At 35.2% G+C, this 19,171-nt stretch overlaps 1 protein-coding gene and 1 long non-coding RNA gene across 13 annotated transcripts in view; one reads left to right on the forward strand and one right to left on the reverse strand.

Moving 5' to 3' along the window:
* The window catches only part of FAM172A (family with sequence similarity 172 member A), a 427,753-nt gene that overhangs the window by 161,938 nt on the left and 246,644 nt on the right, over window positions 1–19,171 (reverse strand). The gene's annotated exons all lie outside the window — the stretch shown is intronic.
* LOC123380827 lies at window positions 4,625–12,537 on the forward strand. The gene is made up of 3 exons (XR_006587092.1): window positions 4,625–5,056; window positions 9,763–9,946; window positions 12,343–12,537. It is a non-coding gene; the product is annotated as an uncharacterized LOC123380827 (long non-coding RNA).

Consider the following 19,171-nt stretch of genomic DNA (forward strand, 5'->3'; position numbering starts at 1 on the left):
CCTGCTACCATTTCTCCCCCGAAATCACACAGATCTTTTCTGTCCACGTACCTCCCCTCACCATGCTTTCTGCAAGGCCCTCAGAGGAAGGACCTGCCTACTATCTTCACAGGTACCTGGCCAAATCCAAATGTTCATGTCCCTTTAAAAGTTCCTTTATTCCCTTTCTGTACCTATTTCATTTTTCCCACACATCTATCATGAACTACTTTTAGAAAAGGAAAGCACAGACTCTTTTACTTCTACCAAATTAAGTTAAAAAGTTGCTGTCCACTTGTCTTAGCTTAGACGATAAGCTTTTGAAGGCAGGGGGATGTTCATGTTAGACACTCTGCCATGAGTCTTTGGAAGCAGTTTCATATCTCTAGCTGAGGGTCTTGGGTTTTGGAAATTATGAATCCAACCCAACACAAGGTTCAGTTCTCTCAACATAAAGAAGTGAACCCTGCATTGGGTTTGTCTTCACCCTAACCTAAAAGAAGTGCATTATTTCATTTTCCCATATTTGTGGCCCAGCAGCTATAGTGCTCAGAATAAATTATCTTAGATTTTAAAGTCCAAGGGGGCCTCCGGAAAGAAGGCAGTGTGAGTTGGGGGTAGGGATGTGATAGGTGCATACAGGTCCGTATCTATATTAGCATATATAATATGTTTTAAACATGTTTTTGAGGGAAATGTCTTAATGTCTTTCATCAGCAAAAGTCACTACCTTCCTTTAAAATTCTGACATGTGCTACACATATGCACTGTGAGGGTTACAGCATGTGAATCGCTTGTACAGGAAAGAATATTCTGAAAGAAAATCAAATAATGCATGTTTCCATCAGATTAGGATCTGATACTACTGCACATTTATAAATCTGAGGATCATTACTACTGCATGAGCATGAATGAATCATCACTCTGATTAATAGCACAGTTGAGATGTCTTTTAAAAATGCGTGTGTGTGTGTGTGTGTGTGTGTGTGTGTGTGTGTGTATAAATAGATTAGCTCCCTCTCGAGCTCCTGGAGTTAAGATTGCGGATTAAGCTGTTTCAAAGGTTTGAAAAGTGTGAAAATGTGGCACCTTGTAACATTTTTGTTGTGCAGATTATAATTACACTCAGTGCTTCTAGTTGAGTGTAGTTTTTATGTAGTTTGATAAGCCATGATACTTTACCACAAACCTCTCCCATCACTTTACATTTGTGCCTGTACATCTCCTGGCTCATGGCACACTGCCCTGTGTGCTATCAGGCCCACTGGGTTGGAAATGTATGTTGGGCCAAGATGACTAATCAGCCGACGCTGGGTTTGGCAGAGTCTTTTCTGTTAATGTCTTCCTGAAGATTCTTTTGTACATGTCAATCCCAATAGTGTGCTATTCACAGAACAAATATCACTTTTGCCACAATATTGAAACCTCGGTCCTGTCACCCAAGGCCCTTGAAGTACCTCTAGTGATTACAGTGAAATATACACACTTCAGTAGATGAAATATGAAGACTAAACTGCCCAGCAGGAAATCCAGACAACTGTGACATTCAGCTCTCACATGCTACTCAGTTCACATTTCTAATCTGCATTCACTTCTTTTTTTTTCTTCTCTTCTTCTTCTCCTTCTTTTTCTTTTTCTTTTTGGAAAGTAGAAACTTTCGAGTAAGCAGTCTTTATGAGGGATGCAGTGGTTAGGTTCAAGGATTTTGGAATCAGATTCCCTTGTTTCAAATCCCTGTTCTGCCGCTTCCGGCAATGATCCCTTGAGTGAATTATTTCAATTTTTTCTGGGTCTCAGTTGCATCACAGGTAAGAGGGAGATGGTAAATACATCTAACTCATAGAGTTATTTTGAGTTGAAATGAACCGAATATAAAGCGACTAGTGGAGGATGTGGCACATAGTACACAATTATAATAGATGATACCATAAAAACACACCAGACAAACTACTCCATATTTGTACACTAGCCTTTCTCAGTGTAAAAGGTAACAGAAGCTTACCCAAGAATACCTTTAATGACAAATACTGGTTTTTAAAAAGACACAGGTCCATGAAAGAGAAGAAACTTATGACAGGCTGGTTTTGCTTTAGAGTACATGGTTCAGTAATTCTAAAACTACCTGGCTGAGAAATAGAAAGAGGTGCTTATTGTGTTTGCTTAAGATCTTGTAATCAGAACACTGGACCTGTAATAGCACTATGCGCTTAAAAATTACAACAGAATTGGTGAAGCCATACTGTGGCAGCTCTCGTTTCCTGCCATCAGTGAGCCCTTTCAGAATTACTTGGGCCAGCAACAAAGCATGGAGCCGTGGCATAGCAGTGCCAAGCTGGCAGCGAGTCCCTGTACCACTTTGTTTCCTACATAGAGGAAGTATAGCTGACTACATTTAAAAAAAAAAAGAAGACAATCACAGAGATACAAAGTATGTCGGGAGGAAGGCAGCATAGTGTTGCAGTTAAAAGCATGCATGAGCTTTGGAACTCCTTGTCCCTAAATTTTAATTTTTGGTTCATCATTATGAGAATACAAAAATGGGAATAATAATAGTAGTAGTTACCTCATAGGATCACCGAAGGACAACTGAGACAAAGCATGGGAGCAATCAATATTGTCAGCTGCTATCATTATTACCTTGACATTCATTTTAAATTTCTGAAATCTGCTCTTCCTTTTAAATATGCTATCTATGTACTCTTCAGTGACATCAACATTTGCACAAATTGGGTAGCAGTTGTGTGTCCTACAACTACTACATCCCCTGCTCCATCCCCTAATTATGTAAAGCGATTTGGGCTTGCTTAAATGATTGTAGAGACAATGATTAGGTATAAATAGGATAACTACACATTCTAATTAGCCCGGGACATTCCTGGTTCATAACTACTGCCCTGGCATAATTATCAGTCATGTCTCTTTCCACTGTTAAAAGTATCCTAGTTTGGATGATAAATTATATGGTCACTATATATACAACAGAAGTTCAATGGTACTCTAGCAAACAGGTAGATCTTACAAAGTTTCAATGCTCAAAAATTTAAGCATACACCCCAAAGCGATAAAGTTATCACTATAAAAATAATCATGTAGGAAGACATACAAGAAATATTTCCAGAAGTTCCTAAGTTTAAAATTTAAGGGCAAGCCTTAGTGCTGTGCTGAGCCCCTCACAGACGGACATACAGCTTCACACCCTGGGTAGATAAACATGGCCAGCTGGAGCTCCACGGTAGCAACAGGATAAGACAACATTCTCTTTTCCTGTGCTTTGAAGCCCTAGCTACAATTCTTACAACCTTTGTCTAATTTCAGGAAGGAAAAGGCTCTCCACAGGCAAGAACCCCAAGGGATAGGGTATGTAAACTGAAACTTCTTGGGTCACATGTATTTATGAAGATAAGTCTCCAGCCACCAGTTAGGGAATGGCAAGTTATGATTTAGTATTGTAGGTGGCCAGAAGAGAGCAGTAATAACTTCCTTTTCCTTTTCTGCCTAGACTATGCTGCCACGTGCAGGCTCCTACAGGGACAAAAAAAGCATACATGGAAGGTAGGTTTAAAAGAAAATGAAAACAAACAAACAAACAAACAAATACAAGTGATTGACAATCTGGGAACTGGAAAAGATGACCAGTGCTTTACAAAAAATACATAGCGACAGAAAAAAGGCAACAGTTTGAAAAACTACATCAATCATGAAAGTGGCAAGTTAATTGTAAGGAAAAAAATAAAAGAGGTCACATATTAAGAAAACAGTGTAAGGATTCATCAAAGTGATTTCTTTGATTAAAATGTTTTACGATGTAATGTCATAAGACTGATCATAAGAAGGCAGGATATTATAAAACATAGCTTTAAAAATTATAATGAACATAAATCAAGTGGATATATTAAAAAGATGTAAGTAAGAACTAAACACTGCCAGTCTAAAAAACTGGGGCAGGCTTGGCAAAGGAGATGTTTAACTGGTGACAATACATAGTCTTAGATGGAACAATGAGAAAACTTATTAAAACCTTATAAATGTACGATACACACAGAAATGTTTCTGATACAAATAAGTAGTAAGCATGTTCACAATACTCAGTTTGAAAATCACTTATGACAGACGAATGCGTGGCTCAGTCGGTTAAGCATCAGACTCTTGGTTTTGGCTCAGGCCATGATCTTGCAGTTCGTGGGTTCGAGCCCTGTGTCACGCTCCGTGCTGACAGTGAAGAGCCTACTTGGGATTCTCTCTGTCTCTCTGTCTCTGTCTCTCTCTCTCCCCCTCTCTCTCTGCCCCTCCCCTGCTTGTGCGCTCTCTCTCTCAAAATAAATAAACTTAAAAAAAAATTAAATAAAAATCACTTATGAGCCTTTATCAATTGGCATATGCCAGAGATCCTTTTGTATATACAGAATTTGTCAATCACTGAATGGTTTAAAAACTTGCGGCAAAAGATTTCATTAGGTCAGGCAGAAGCAAGGAATACACATCTGGCTGAGAAAGTGTTAATACACTCGTTTTAAAGCACACCATTTTATTTTGGTCTGGGAAAAAGAAAGGTAAAGAGATAAGGTTTCTTGCCACAAAGATATATAATAGATAACGAGAGTATAGGAGATTATGTTATTTAACAAATTTTTCTTAAAAGCTTTTACATTAGTCAGGTGTGAGGTGATGGATATGTTGACTGACTTGGCTGTGGTGAATATTTCACAATGTATACAGATATCGAGGTTATCAGGTTGTATACCTTAAATATATACAATTTCAGTCATCAATTATACCTCACTAGACCTGGAAAAAAGAAACCTTTATTTTGAATTTCTACATAGATGTTTGGTGTGTTTTAAATTCTACTAAAGTTTTTCAAAGTTATTTTATAACTTTAAAAATATTTTTGCAAAAAATTCAAGTTTCAATTACTTTATCTTAAGGACTGTATACTCTGTTACCTGGAATAAACAGGGAAAGCAATATTGTAATTTATCAGCTGTTTTAGGTAATGCACTATTACTACAAAGTTGAGGAAGACATGATTTCTGACCTTTGGGAAGAACTCCCAATTTAGGAAGGAAGGCATGTTCAGGTAAGTTCTGTAGAGCCCTTTAACATTCTGAGTGTTTGTGTGTGTGTGTGTGTGTGTGTGTATAGAACAATTTCTTTTTAAGTACATTGGTAGCTGAAGGATTATGTACCTGTTTTTTTTACATGAGGAAATTGATGTTTAGAGAACATGACTTGCCCGTATCACATAGTTACTAAGTTGGCACTGCTACATCTTTTAACTCCAAATCCCATGTCTTTACATCATGGCTATCTGTATATAATATCTTAAATGTTCTCTCTTGAAATACTTGTTACAGTGGTAAGGATTAGTTCACGGTCTTTCTTTCCCACTGAAATGGAGGCTCCATGAGGGCAGGATCATATTTGCCAAGTCAGCAACACATCACCATTCCCTGCACAATGACTGACCTATGCTAAGTGCTCAGAAACTACTTGTGAAACAAACAGAGGTGCTATTTACAGAAATGCAATAGATAAGGGAAAGTAATGGTTAGCAAGTTAGAGTGATGTCTGGTTTGGAGCATTAAGAAACAGACTATATTGTAGGTTGGATTCCCGAGGAAACAGACTCTGAAATGGAATTCAGCATGCAGGATGTTCACAAAGGATGATCAACATCTGAGGAAGGTGTAGGGGGTAAAACAAAGCAGGAATGGGCAGAGAGAGAAGTCAAGGTGAGATGGAAGTCCAACGATCATCTCATACAACCCCAGGGAAGCTCTGCACCTAGAATGACCCTTTGGAGTCATTCTAAGCTGGGCCTAGATGGGTTGGCCTTTAATCACCCATACTGTTCTGTCTTTGAATATGAGCCCCCACAGCAGCCAAGTCAATCCCTGTCTTATGAAAGCACTCTTAACAGTGGGGGCAACAGAATCCTTTATTGAAGGAGTAAGTGGGCAGTGTATCACAATGTCCACCACAGGCCGTAACTGAAATTAAGCATTAGCCTACTGTCCATTCAAATCTAAATCGTCCTTCTAATCTGCCTAGCACTTAGTATTTGTGTACTCAAGATTGCATTATGATTTAACTCACTAATATCTATGAGATCAAGTAAATTCCTCTTGGATTTTAGGTCTCTCACAATCTAATTCCATATTATCTATCCTGTCAAATTTTGCATTATCCCCCAACTAAAGATTCTAAAGGAAAAACACAAAGTCAAAATATGGAGACACACTGACTATTAAAAAGCATAAAGACATCAAAATCACAAAATTCAAAAATTATCTTACAAACCCATTGGGAATGATTTGATTTCTTGGATTTCAAATGAAATGTGTATGTCAGAAAAGCAAGGTATACTTGTGATTTCAAATCTGAGTGCAAAATAACCCCAAACTTCAAATAAAGTATGCAATAGTCACTTAGTGTCTGCCATCATAAACTCAAACCTGGCGGTGTTGGTAGGGAAAAAGGAAGGGTGTGCACGAACAGGGAAGTTTCACTGTAAAAGTAGTTGGGTTGGCTTTTCAAATGGCAGCCTTGATGATATAAATAAAGACTGTGCTATCTAAATTTGGGGATTCAATAAAGACACTTAAAAGATTTTTATTCTATCCAAGATCTTAGTTACTCCATGTCCTGAGATGTTTCTGAATTTTTGCCTCTAGGAATTGAGGGTAATCTTCATTTGACCATATTTCTTCAAATGCAGGGCTCAGATTTATGCAAAAAAGTGCGGCATAAACTGGAAGGGGACTGTTAACTTTTAGATTCTAGTGTAGGCATTGACCCATCGATACAGGAAAGCAAGACCACGTAAATATTCCTAAAACCAGATGTGTTAATCAACTGTGAGTTATGAGAGTTATCAAACATTGGGAAGAGGTTGACACTCATTTTTAAGGGGAAAGTGACATCATTATAGTAAGCAGAAGTCACAGACTTCCTACATGGTTTGACGATATTTGGACAAGAATCTCCAGATGGCTCTTCTACCTGGGAGGTTATGCTAAGTACTTGGAGCTTATGTGCCTGCTTAAACATTCAAGTGAATATTGTTGCTGGAAGAAATTTCTATTCAACTACCTATGAGGGCTGTTTAAATGCAAACTCTACTGACCAACAAATATAGGACGATCCTTTAAGTTAGGGTATTAAAAGATGATTCTGATTATATGTTGGAATCATTTTTCTTATGAAAGCACATATCACATTTCTGAAGTGATAAAGTAAGTCTGTGGGAATAAATGGCTTGAAATAGATTCATTTGAGGGGCTCCTGGGTGGCTCAGTTGGTTAAATGTCTGACTTCAGCTCAGGTCATGATCTCACAGTTTGTGAGTTCCAGCTCTGCACTAGGCTCTGTGCTGACAGTGCAGAGCCTGCTTTGTATCCTCTGTCTCTTTCTCTCTCTGCCCCTCCTCTGCTCGTGCACACACACACACACACTCTCTCTCTCTCTCTCTCTCTCTCTCTCAAAAATAAACAAACATAAAAAAAACAAGAAATAGATTCATTTGAGATCGGACTTTTTAGGATTGTATTTACTGCACAAAACCATGTAAGCATTAAAAGGAAGAAAAGATAGGGCTGGAATGAAAGTAGGTATTTACGTATATGGCTACATCTTCACCTCACAGATAGAGCACGTATACAAACTGTAGTAAAAGAGCATTCTGAGTTCATATACCAGTGAACTATAAACAACAGTCACTGGTACACTAAGTGTCCTCTATCAACATCCACTGTAATGGCAAACGCTGGAGTAGCACTTCAGATCACTAACAGGAAGAAGAGAACCCTGAAACCTATCATTTAGACACCTGATGACAGCTCTGATGCAAGATGGCAGTGAAAAATTTATACCGAGGAAGGGTTGATGTGTGAATGAAGGAGAATTATTCTCCAAGCTGTGTTTTAAAATTCCTTCACGTGTCTGTTCATTAGCACTTCTTTGGGGGAGATTCCACTAGTTGAGTCAGGAATTTAGGGTCTATATTCCATTATCATTAAATATTGCCTCAGTTACATGAATATGAAATAATTCAAACAGTAAGAAATCTAAAATAAATAAACTCAGCACAGTACATGATGTTTAATAAGCTTCAGCATTTATTACAGTAGGAAGCAGAATTTTTGTTACATCACACCTTTTGTTAAGTAACCAGTTTAGCCAACAGGTAATCCTCTAAAATGGCAAAGATATAAAATAGAGTCAGTAGTTCACTCATTTAGAAATTCAATTATATGTCACTGTTTCATAGCAGGTTAATTACTCCATTTACATTTTTGCAATTTTAGAATAGTGCATGAAAGGCGACAGACTGACAGCACTGCCGACTGAAATTCTTACACTATCTTCCTGAGTGTGAATAATATAAAAGACAATGTACAAAACAGAACTACACAGAGGTTTTACGTGGTGAGGTTCTCAGTGAAACAGACATGGTGCGGAAATGGGAGAAGAAGAGAGGTGCTTTCAGAAAAACTTTATTGAAGAGATAAGGCAAAGGGGAAGTGGTCAATTGGTAGGTAGTTTCTATGCTGTCCTTCTAGGCATATATGTATGAAAGAATGGAGGTCAAATATCTACAAAACATCAATGTGTCTGAAGGGAGGCCTGCGAATGACATTCAAGAGAAGTTCAAAGAAGAAATCTTAGGCAAAAAAGAAACAGTGACTCCTTGTAGGGAAGGTTATCATAATCAGGAGTGTAACAAGACGCAGAAAAAAAGATACTGCCACAGACAGATCACAAAAGAAGACAATGCATAGGCATGAGGAACAAATGTTGAATTTCCATAGTTCTGATCCTAACCCTCTTTCACAAGAACCCAACCTGCCATCCCTCACTGTGGGTGTCATGATGAAATCTACCATACTACTTTCTGTCACTGAGTTGTCAGCAAAAGCAAAGCTTCCCTAAGTCTGTCTCTTCCTACACAAGCTCCAGCACGTACTATGATCTATTAGTCATTTTCCTCCTCACATAGAAAAAAAAAAAACTCATTGGTGAATTTTCCAGTACTCAAATTAAATGTTTCTAGACATTAATTTGATATTGACACCACTTTTTAATGGCGTGTGGGAGTGGGTGAGTTAGACCCTAATGCCTTAAAACGTACATTCTAATAAGAGTCATGAATGCATCGCAATATCTCTTACGGTCTTTTATAGAAAAGAATGAATTTACAGGTGGCATCAGAGCTTACTGAAACCAGTAAATATTAATTAATGCTGATGTGGCTCTACCTACAATATTGAAGTAAAGAATGGAAAAGTTGTTAGAGACATTAGAAATTACACAGTCCATTTCCTTTCTGTACAGATGAGAAAAAGAAGAAATGACTTAGATATAACCTCTAGTTCTGAAAGACATGGGATTGGCCCAGCTATAACTCAAAATTCCACAAATGATAATGCCTCTCCTTTATTCTGTGCCACTCTGTACTACCTAAAAGCACACGTGCCATTAGTTCCTTGGTGATGTATCCTAGTGCTCTGCTTCCTTGTAATACTATGGGTTCCAAAGTGACAGACATACTCTAATGCAAGTTTTGGAGATGGCAAGCCACCAAGGTAGTTTGTACACATAAACTGCTTTAATTCTGTGGACTAAATAGCTATTGTTTTGTTCTTTTTCTGGTCAATATGGCAGGTAAAGTCAGTCAAACTGGTTTCTTCATGTAGATACTGCCTTACTATGGAAATGAATGTGGAAACATTCATCTTTGTCAGAAATTATGTCAAATTATTCAAATTTATTGGTGAATTACAGCAAACATCCCAGCTGATGAACATCTCAGTCATATGTTTTTTAGAGAACACTTATGGTTCTGCAAAGATAACACTACAATGAGCTTTCCCATTCTGAAGCAAAGATGTTTGAAGAGAGGACGGGGTCTGTTATTCAAGATAATAATTTGTTTTAATCATAAAACATTCCAAAGATGTCCAGCACTGTAAGTATTAAAATGTATTTCTTCCGATAGTGTTGCTATTATTTTTCTCTCTTCCTGTTCCCCTCTTTCAAGACCTTTACAAGGCCATCTTCTAAGACCTTTCTGTCAGGCTCCATCTTTTCCATAGACATACTGCGGCCTTCACATTAGCACTGCTTCTCTGGCTTGAGGTAATAAACGATTAGCTATAGCACACACATTGGTGTGATGTTCGTGTTACTCTTTTGCTGTACTACACCCAGCCACTGTCTCAAAAATTAATGCAAGTATATCAGGATCTGAAATTAACTTTTTATAGCCAAAAGCAATGTCCTCCTAGGAGGAGAAAAGCCTATTATAAATGGGCTAGCATCTGATTGCTTGTAGGTGGTGAGTACTAGGAAAATAACATTTCAAATTATAAAATGGGGACTATAACAAAAGCTGCCCCATATTGACTAACCAGTGTTTTGTTTACAGACTGGTAAGGTCTAACTAGGTGGTACCTATTTTTAGTAAGTGATAAATCTATTAGTGAAGATCAGAGATGAGGCTAAATTAGCTAATGCTCTTACAATGTTATACAGAAATAATTTGAAAAATACTTGTATGAAAAATAACAGATAGTATTTCTCTATGAACTGTGTATTAACCTTGAAAGCTTCCCCCCCCCAAGAAATCATATCAAACTAGCCACTGAATATATTTAAAAGTATATGTTGTTCAATAAACATCGAGAAACCACTTGGAAAATTAGAAAAGAAAGAAATCAACCTACAATAATGCACATATCCATTTCTCTTCGAAAAAATTTTAATAATTTCTCCTTATAATACGCATTGAGTGGAACCCAATATGGGGTACCACGAAGCAAAGGTATTTTACAAATTTTATTTAAAACTTCCCATGTGTTTATGCTGAGATATTTTATTGGTGTTCAGACCAAGCTTCATCATACTAACAATATTTTTATCCCTTTTGGTCAGGATGTAAAATGTATGCCATGAAAACTTTAAGATCTGTGAAAATACTTTATTCTAATTAGTCATGTTAAAAATCAATATCTTTAGCTAATAAAAACGGCATGATCTAATTGCATATTTTCTTCTATATGATGTATGGCTGTAACTCTAGAGGAGAATATGGAATTTTACTAGTTCTCTCATGGATCTGATTAATTAGGAGAACAGAGAAAAATAGTTTTCTTTATTGTATAGGCTATGATTGCTTTCCACCTTTGGGTAGGGGGGACAGCAAGAAGACAGAGAGTTTTATTTTAAAAATATAACAAAGTCATTAATGTCTTTAAAAGTTAGAGGTAGTTCCTTAGTGTGAAACATAAGTATTTAGGTTTAAAATAGACATTAAGATTCTTAAAAATAACAAACAGAACAAACCTTTGTATTTTGAAGATCAAATGATAATCGTGAATTGAAAAAGTTTAGGTAATTATGTTGTCATTGGATGATCAACTAGTGGCCACAGTTCTAATCTATAAATATAGTTATGAATGGTAATGAATCCACTTTTCTCTACTTAGTTTTAAGTGATCACCTAAAATACAAGCTTAATTACAGTCTTTAAAATACTTTAGAAGAATTGCAGGTCACTTTTTAACTAAGTACGTGCTTAAAAATTACAAACAGGATCACTGAAATTATATAAGCAAAAAGGTACAAATTATTGCTATTTGTGCTCTTCATTCTTACGCTTTGCTTATCTTTCTCTTGACCTTTATCCAAATGAATCACACTAACTCTTGAATGCTTTCTCTCACTTGATTTCTAAAGCTGTTCATCACACTTGCTGGCTAGAAGCACAGCTGGCAAGGGATCTAAACCTCATCACTGGGCAAACTTGCCCTTCTGGTTTTGCCAAGAATGACATTTCCAATGGGGGAAAAAAGTTACTGTATGGGGCACTGGATACTGTATTTGTTTGTAAGAACCAATAGCTCCACCCCCTTTGTTAGCACTACATATAGGCACTAGAAATAAAACCAAAATAACAAAGAATTAAAAAGCCTAGAGTTCTCTAAATTCAATTGTTAATTAAAGTAGGAGCACAGAAATCAGCTGAGTATTTTTACTCATTTCCTGAAGTAAGATGCAACTGAGGATAAGCAGTGCCCCCTAGTGTCAATAACCACAGACAATAAAAGCTAAAGGAAACTTGCTAATGTTAACTGAACTAAAATTATTAAAAATATATGCAGGTAATAAATTATAAATCCATCATTATTCAAATTTTAAAATTTACATGTATATAAAGCTACACCACATAATCATTTATTTAATACTGATTTGCTCAGGAATGTGTGCTCACATGAAAACACACACACACACACACACACACACACACACACACACACACACTGTACACAGACTGACATGGCCAAGATGTCTTTAATGTTCCAGGCAGCTCAGAAAAAATATTCCACCCAGCACAGCAGGCCATGCATGAAGCGGGTGTCAGCAAGCCCAGCAGAATCAGTCACTGTGAAGACGTCTAATAGGAACTGCTGAATACACAATACAAGGCAGCATGGCCTGAATGGCTAAAGTGGAATGGCCAGAATGGAGTCCGAAAACTCATCCGAAATTGTAATTAAACCTGTAATGAATGTTTAAACATTCTTCTTTTTCTTTTTTTTTTTTGCTAGTAATAGAAGGTTAGCATATTTAGCCTGTATTAGAGACGTATTTTATAAATGGTCTAACTTTTACTGTGCATGTTCTGAAAATTGGATCCTAAAATTTTAAATACAAATAAATAATATATATATATATATATATATATATATATATATATATATATATATGTTTTTAGAAGAAAATTCAACACACAAGATTAAAATGTTAGAAAATATGACATATATTTTATGGAATTGAAGTTGACTAATAATTTTTCTGACATAATCTATGAGAAAACTTAAAAGTTATTTTTAAAGATTAATGAGGTATCTACAGAGTGATACATGTGACACAAAGGTAAACTTAGCATCTCATTCTATAAAATACTATCTAGGTCAGTATTTATTAACAGCCAATTTTTGGCATAGACCCCAGAAATGAAAGCAAACAAACAAAAACAATGTAAAAGAAAATACCCATACAAATAAAAATGACAAATAAAAAAGAAAAAAGCCAGGAAGAGTACAGTGTATACGACAAAGAGGCTAAAACAAATTAAAAAAAAACAGTTGCTTGATTTTATTTACATAAAAGTACAGGGCAAAAAAAAAAAAAGAGTTCAAGGCTATTTAAAACATGCGTTTATATAGGAAACCATTTGTCAATTACTTTTCCACATAAACCAGTGATGTATATACTATCAGTTTGCAGTTTTAAAAGCAAGGAACATAATTAGGCTTTTATGAAAAGATTCCAATGTGTGTTTAAATTGCTACATCTTTAAAATGAGGAAGGTGCAAATGTAGTAGTTTAGTATGCATAAACACAATGTCTAAATGATAGTTAAAAGTCAATAGGTATTTAGGACCTTTACTATAACTTCTGGTTAAAGCAGAAGCTTGATACTTCAACTACTTAAATTTAGGAAAAAGTTGTGAAACGCCTACTTTTGAGATTTTTAAGAAGTTTAACTCTAGCAGGGCTGTTAAAATCTTGGGTTAAAATTAAAAAAACAACAACAACCTTTTTGCTTGTCACAGTACTTAGGTAATGTTAAAAAGGATATTAAAGCATATGGACATATTTATGTTCAATTTAATTGTATTAATGTCTATTTTGTTGCATCCTAAATCAGGAAAAATAGGTACCTGCTTAGATAGGTGATGGTGACAAATCAAAGCTTATAAACGTGAGGGGAGAGGTCTGATTTTTTATGTTGCAGAACTGTTGTACAAAATGCTACTGCAATTTGTACTAAACATCAAGTAATTTCTTATAAGCCTTCAAGAGGCAAAAACATAATTCATAGGAAGTTGTTGTGTTCTTTTACCTCTTTTACAAATTTTTGTTTTCATGGATCTTTAGTTTCATCTTTAATTTAACTATCCATTATTTGATTATTTGTTATTAATGTAGGCACAAAGTGATATGAAATTCCCAACCCCACCCTACAACTGGCCTACATCATTTCCCAAAAGACCCAAGAAAAAGAGAAGGATAACTTCTAAAAGCTAGGAGATAATGGAACACCATTAAGAAAGCTTCCATTTTCAGAGGTAAAAATTAATTTCTTAAACTTAACCCAGGACATTTCTATAAGTGTAGATTTGGGGGATTTATGAATAAATGCCCAGACCAGGTTTTTCGTGGATAAAGAGGAAGGTAAATAGGTCCACGCCTGTTGCATGAAAAAGATACTGGGTTAGGAGTATGAAGACTGTGAAGCTAGGTTTACACACAGCTGGACAGAAATGGTGAGAAGGAGCTATTATTATTCCTACAAGTTAAAAGAAATGGACAAGGTTTGTAATCCATGTACTCTATTATCATCATTAACATGGCAATGATTACATTTGATTCCTGCCTAGAACATCTCAGATAAAAGAGTTTGAAAGTATATGTACACAGACAGCAACACAAAGATACAGTTTTACAATGTGAGCCTTTAGCTTTAATTTTCTAAAGCCTGCGTTAAAAATGTTCAAATACAGATATTCTTTTGCATATGTATTCTAAACAACTACAAACAAGAAATTCTTGTAAAGTGTTTAGAGGCAAAAAAGAGTATGAGATAAATAATTTCAAAGGAAGGAAGGTTATATCCTTAACACATGTGTATTCATTCAAGTATCTAACATGTAACAATCTCTTCATGCATATGATAGCACAAAGATTATTAAATGCTTCCACATACTTAAACAGTCATACATATGTATCAAATAATTGACCATAATAAATTTTTAATCAATAGCTCTCATTATACAAAAAACATTTTCTTTAGGATGATAAAGCAAAACTGTACTAGACTTTTAGAAATAAATCAGTATTATTAAAAGTTGGAAAAAAGGAATAGAGCATAAAGTAAATATTAGTCCTTGACATTATTTGTTTAGCCACAGAGATATTTTAAGTATCATTTACAGCTGGTTATATTTACCAACAATGGTTAGTACTTGCTTATTAACCAGCAAATACTGTTTTAAAATATTATCTTGGGGCAGGAGTGAGGAAAATTAAGAGAAGGGTAGTAAACTATTTTTTCATTCAGAAATTATATAATCTTTTATTTATTTGCTTTACTTTTAGAAAAGTAACACTTCTGCATAAAACAAACTACAGCTTGTTTTGATGATTTTTTTATATTGTATCTTGAAAAAATTAGAACTTTTACATATCCTAGTGTGAGTTAAAAATCTATAGTTACAATTAAAACTTAAGTTTTAAGCAATCAGATATATATATATATATATATATATATATATGTAATTAGACAGTGACAGGAAATTTACAAGGGTATCCTTAAAGATGAGAATATCAAATTTTATTTCACGAAACAATTGAGATTTTATGAAGAGATATATATAATATATAATTAATGGTTAATAATTTTTACTACTAAGTCACTGTAATATTATTACAAATTCTCAGACCTACAATATGCTGCACAAGAAATACGGTAACTTCTAGAAATCGCCAATAAATATAGGATGCTTTGTCAAAGGGAAATAATGAGAAGAGGGCTGAAATCATTGTATCCTTCCTTCTATGATTTAAAAATAATTATTCTTGTATTTGAAAACCCATTAAGCTTGAAAGCTTTTTAGCAATTTCTTGCTTCTTCATTAGATATGGGAAAAAGTAATGGATTTCAGTGGACAACTTTTTACCAGCTATTTCATCATCTTTATGTTTCCCAGCACCTGACAACAAAGCCTCCCCCCCTCCACAGGTTTCCTCAGAAATGTTTTACAAAGAATCTGAGCACAGCGAACATATTTTATCCTCAGACCTCGATATTCCCTGCACGGGAAAGTCTGGAGGACTCTTCTAAGTCTGAGGTCCCGAGTAGTACCTGAGCAATAATAAAAAGAGTGGGCATCATACAACATCTTGACAGAATTGCACAGAGGCCAAGTTCCTTTTTTTCCCACCAAATACTGAATTATATTTCTCCAGTGTGGGTCCATTCAAGCAGCTGATTATGTGGTGTAAATTTGGAGGAGAAATATAGCAATTGTGACTGAATTATATAGCAGAAAATCTGGCCAGCTCAAGTGTGTATTTATACCTATTCAGAGTTGCACATGGTCATTTGTATTTGGGGTTGTCATTCAGTCCTATAAGGGGTTTTCAATGGATCTCCTGTACCACCATACACTTGTTGGTTGTATGCAGTCAATGGTTCTTCCACACAGCTAAGCAAAAGCACTTTCCAGCATCTGAATTAGCTTGTTTGATCATGGCTTGCTGTGAAATATAGACTCCTCTGACTTCTGAGGTAAAAGAGCTCTCCTCTACTCATGAGATTATTTTACATCTAGCAGGAGCTTAAGATATATACTTACTCATTCAGATATGCAAATTTAACCACCAGAGACAAGTAAATTATGCAAGATGATGTACGTTTCATTTTAGCTGGAAAAAAATGTGCAAACACTATACAATTCCATTTCAGAGAGCTATACTTGCACAAAGTTGAGATGCTCTGAACAAAAGTTGCAAGGTAATATCCATGTTTCCACAGACTGGATTCAGTTTTGAAGAGCTGTTTTTAAGTATCTGAAGAGGTTTTTCATGTCAGTACTTTGATGTGCCTTTTTTCATCGGTATTTTCACAAGTTATTTTCCCAAATTACCCACTTATATTTAAACTTCAGAAAAAAATTATATCACTATTCTATGAATACTATTTTCATATTTATATGACTATATAAAATTATTAACAATTTAACACAATTTAAGCTTCACCCACAAAGCTAATTTTTCCTATACAAGGCCCATTTTCTAATGCATGTTATTTAAATTAATAATTGTTTATTGCATGTCCACTTGCTGAAAAAATTTCACATAACTCACATATATACCTTATGAATGCTGTAGCTTTTAGAGACACCTTTGAACCAGCAAATGACATTATCTAACAGCTTGACATGGTTACTGCTCTTGTATAATAAACACTGAGTTCACTCCAGGTTTAATTTGAAAGCACGAATTCTAGCATCTCTGATGCAAATAAAAGAAATGTGATCTCTAATATTTTACTATCAAATTTTACAAAACAGAATTATTAAAGTAGAAGAAGGTTTCTGTAGCTTATCATTTACTGAGTGATGCCACAGTGATATCAGTGAACAAAATAATTGATGCAGTGTTTTTCTGTTACATTTATTTCCTATACTTTAACAATATTCAGAAATAGTGACCTGTTTAATGAAGATAAAGTAGAATATATGAAAATGTCCTGATTTGTAGTAAGTGTTACTAAATATGCTTTCCGAAACCATTGAGGAATTGTTGTAGCTGAGTGTAATTACCAACAGCACAATAATCAAATTCAGCCATGACACATTTCTAAATCTTTGCCAAAAGTAAACCTTCTCATAAATTCACATAGCCTCTGATGAAACAGCAAGCTGGTTGGGAGGAGGATGTTGCCGTGCATCTTGACAGAAACCTACATTTGTCTCACCAGTTCCTCACTAAAGATGTAGTAACTAGGTTGGGGGTAATGGGCATTTTCTTGATAATTAGCTGTGTAGGCAAATATGTTCTTTGGCAGACAATATAAATGTTGATTTAAGGACCAGCCAATAAAGAGTGCTAAACTGTAAAACATTCATTGCTCAGTTTCTCATAGATTTGGTTGAAGACTTAATTTTTATACTCAGGTTTCTAAAATAACGTACTACCACAAAAGTCATGATATAATGAAATGAACTTTACATATTTAATATTGATCTGTAGCTGCTTAATAACTTCCATATTTGACATGTGATTCACAGTAACATTACTTACTACTAATGATGAATAGTTACAAGCAAGACATTCTGGACCACTGTTTCTTTGTGAAACTAATAAAACTATTTTCTTAAACACAGAAAGCAATGCATGTCTCACTGAAACTAAGAAATCTATAAAGCTAGTAAAGATAAGTAGATAACCTATCACAACACCAGTAAATTTTAGTTTATGTCTACGTTTAAGAGATCATCTTTAAAGAAAACGGTTTTAAGCTGGAAGTGAGATACACTGTTTTAAAAACAAAAATAGCACAAGATAAATGGCATATACTCTGGCAATTTTCTTTAACGTAGCTTTTTCAAATATGATCTAGTCTACAGTGCATTCAAACTGCAGAAACATCCAAATTATTTAAGAAAAAAAAGAAGAGATACTTATCCTTGCAAAAAAGGGCCTATACTCAAAGGAACATCTGAATAAAATTGAGACATCTGCAGTAAAGTTTTACCTCCTCCCTAGAATGTTTGAGATGAACTCAGTGTAACACTGTCTTCCAAGAAAAGACAAAGTGATCAATGCAAGAACACATCAGGCTGCCTTGGACAGGCCAATCAATGCAAGAAAGAACCTTGCCCAGGGCCTTATGCAAATAGAAGCACGTCCCTCAACCTAGGGAGGGAACATGCGCAATAGATCAATTGGATCTAAAAAACCTTACAGCTATATCAGCTTCAGACAGTAAATATATACTGATGAATACCTCACACTTACCGCGAATTCTTAAAATGGGTTACTTTTAATAGCTAGTTAAAAACTTTCTGGGATCCAGAGTACAGCAAAGAGGAAGAAAACATCATGGGAGAAACACTCAGCATTACTTTGGAGAATGCAAATAAAATTCTTGAGTTCTTAAAATTTCTAGGCATAGCTGAATTTTGCTGATGTTTCAGAAGGTTAAATTTTTAGTATGTTTGTATTCATGAACAGGAAATGAAAATCTTAAAAAAAAGCAGAGACTGTCTCAGGTAGTTCTTGAACCAGGAATAAATGAAAATGTTGTAGGAAAAATAATTCAAGTTTTAAAATTATAGTCATCATTCTCAGTCACCGAAGATTATCTTCTATAGTGGTTAACCTATCGATATAGAAGCAGTTTTTCTTTTAAAGGTAAAATCTCTATTTCCAAAAGCCACTCTAAAATCTGATTAGAATGCATAATAAGTTCAAGGGCTACTTAGTACACAAAGTTAGTACACAAAGCTCTATCCCTGTTAAATGGTCTTGAAGGCAAGTCAGATGCTGTATAAGGCTACATCGAAAATGCTCAATTATCAGGTATTCAAGCAAGTACCTGAGCACAAAATTATTTCCA

The sequence above is a fragment of the Felis catus genome, chromosome A1 (assembly GCF_018350175.1).
Source record: "Felis catus isolate Fca126 chromosome A1, F.catus_Fca126_mat1.0, whole genome shotgun sequence".
Classification (NCBI taxonomy): domain Eukaryota; kingdom Metazoa; phylum Chordata; class Mammalia; order Carnivora; family Felidae; genus Felis; species Felis catus.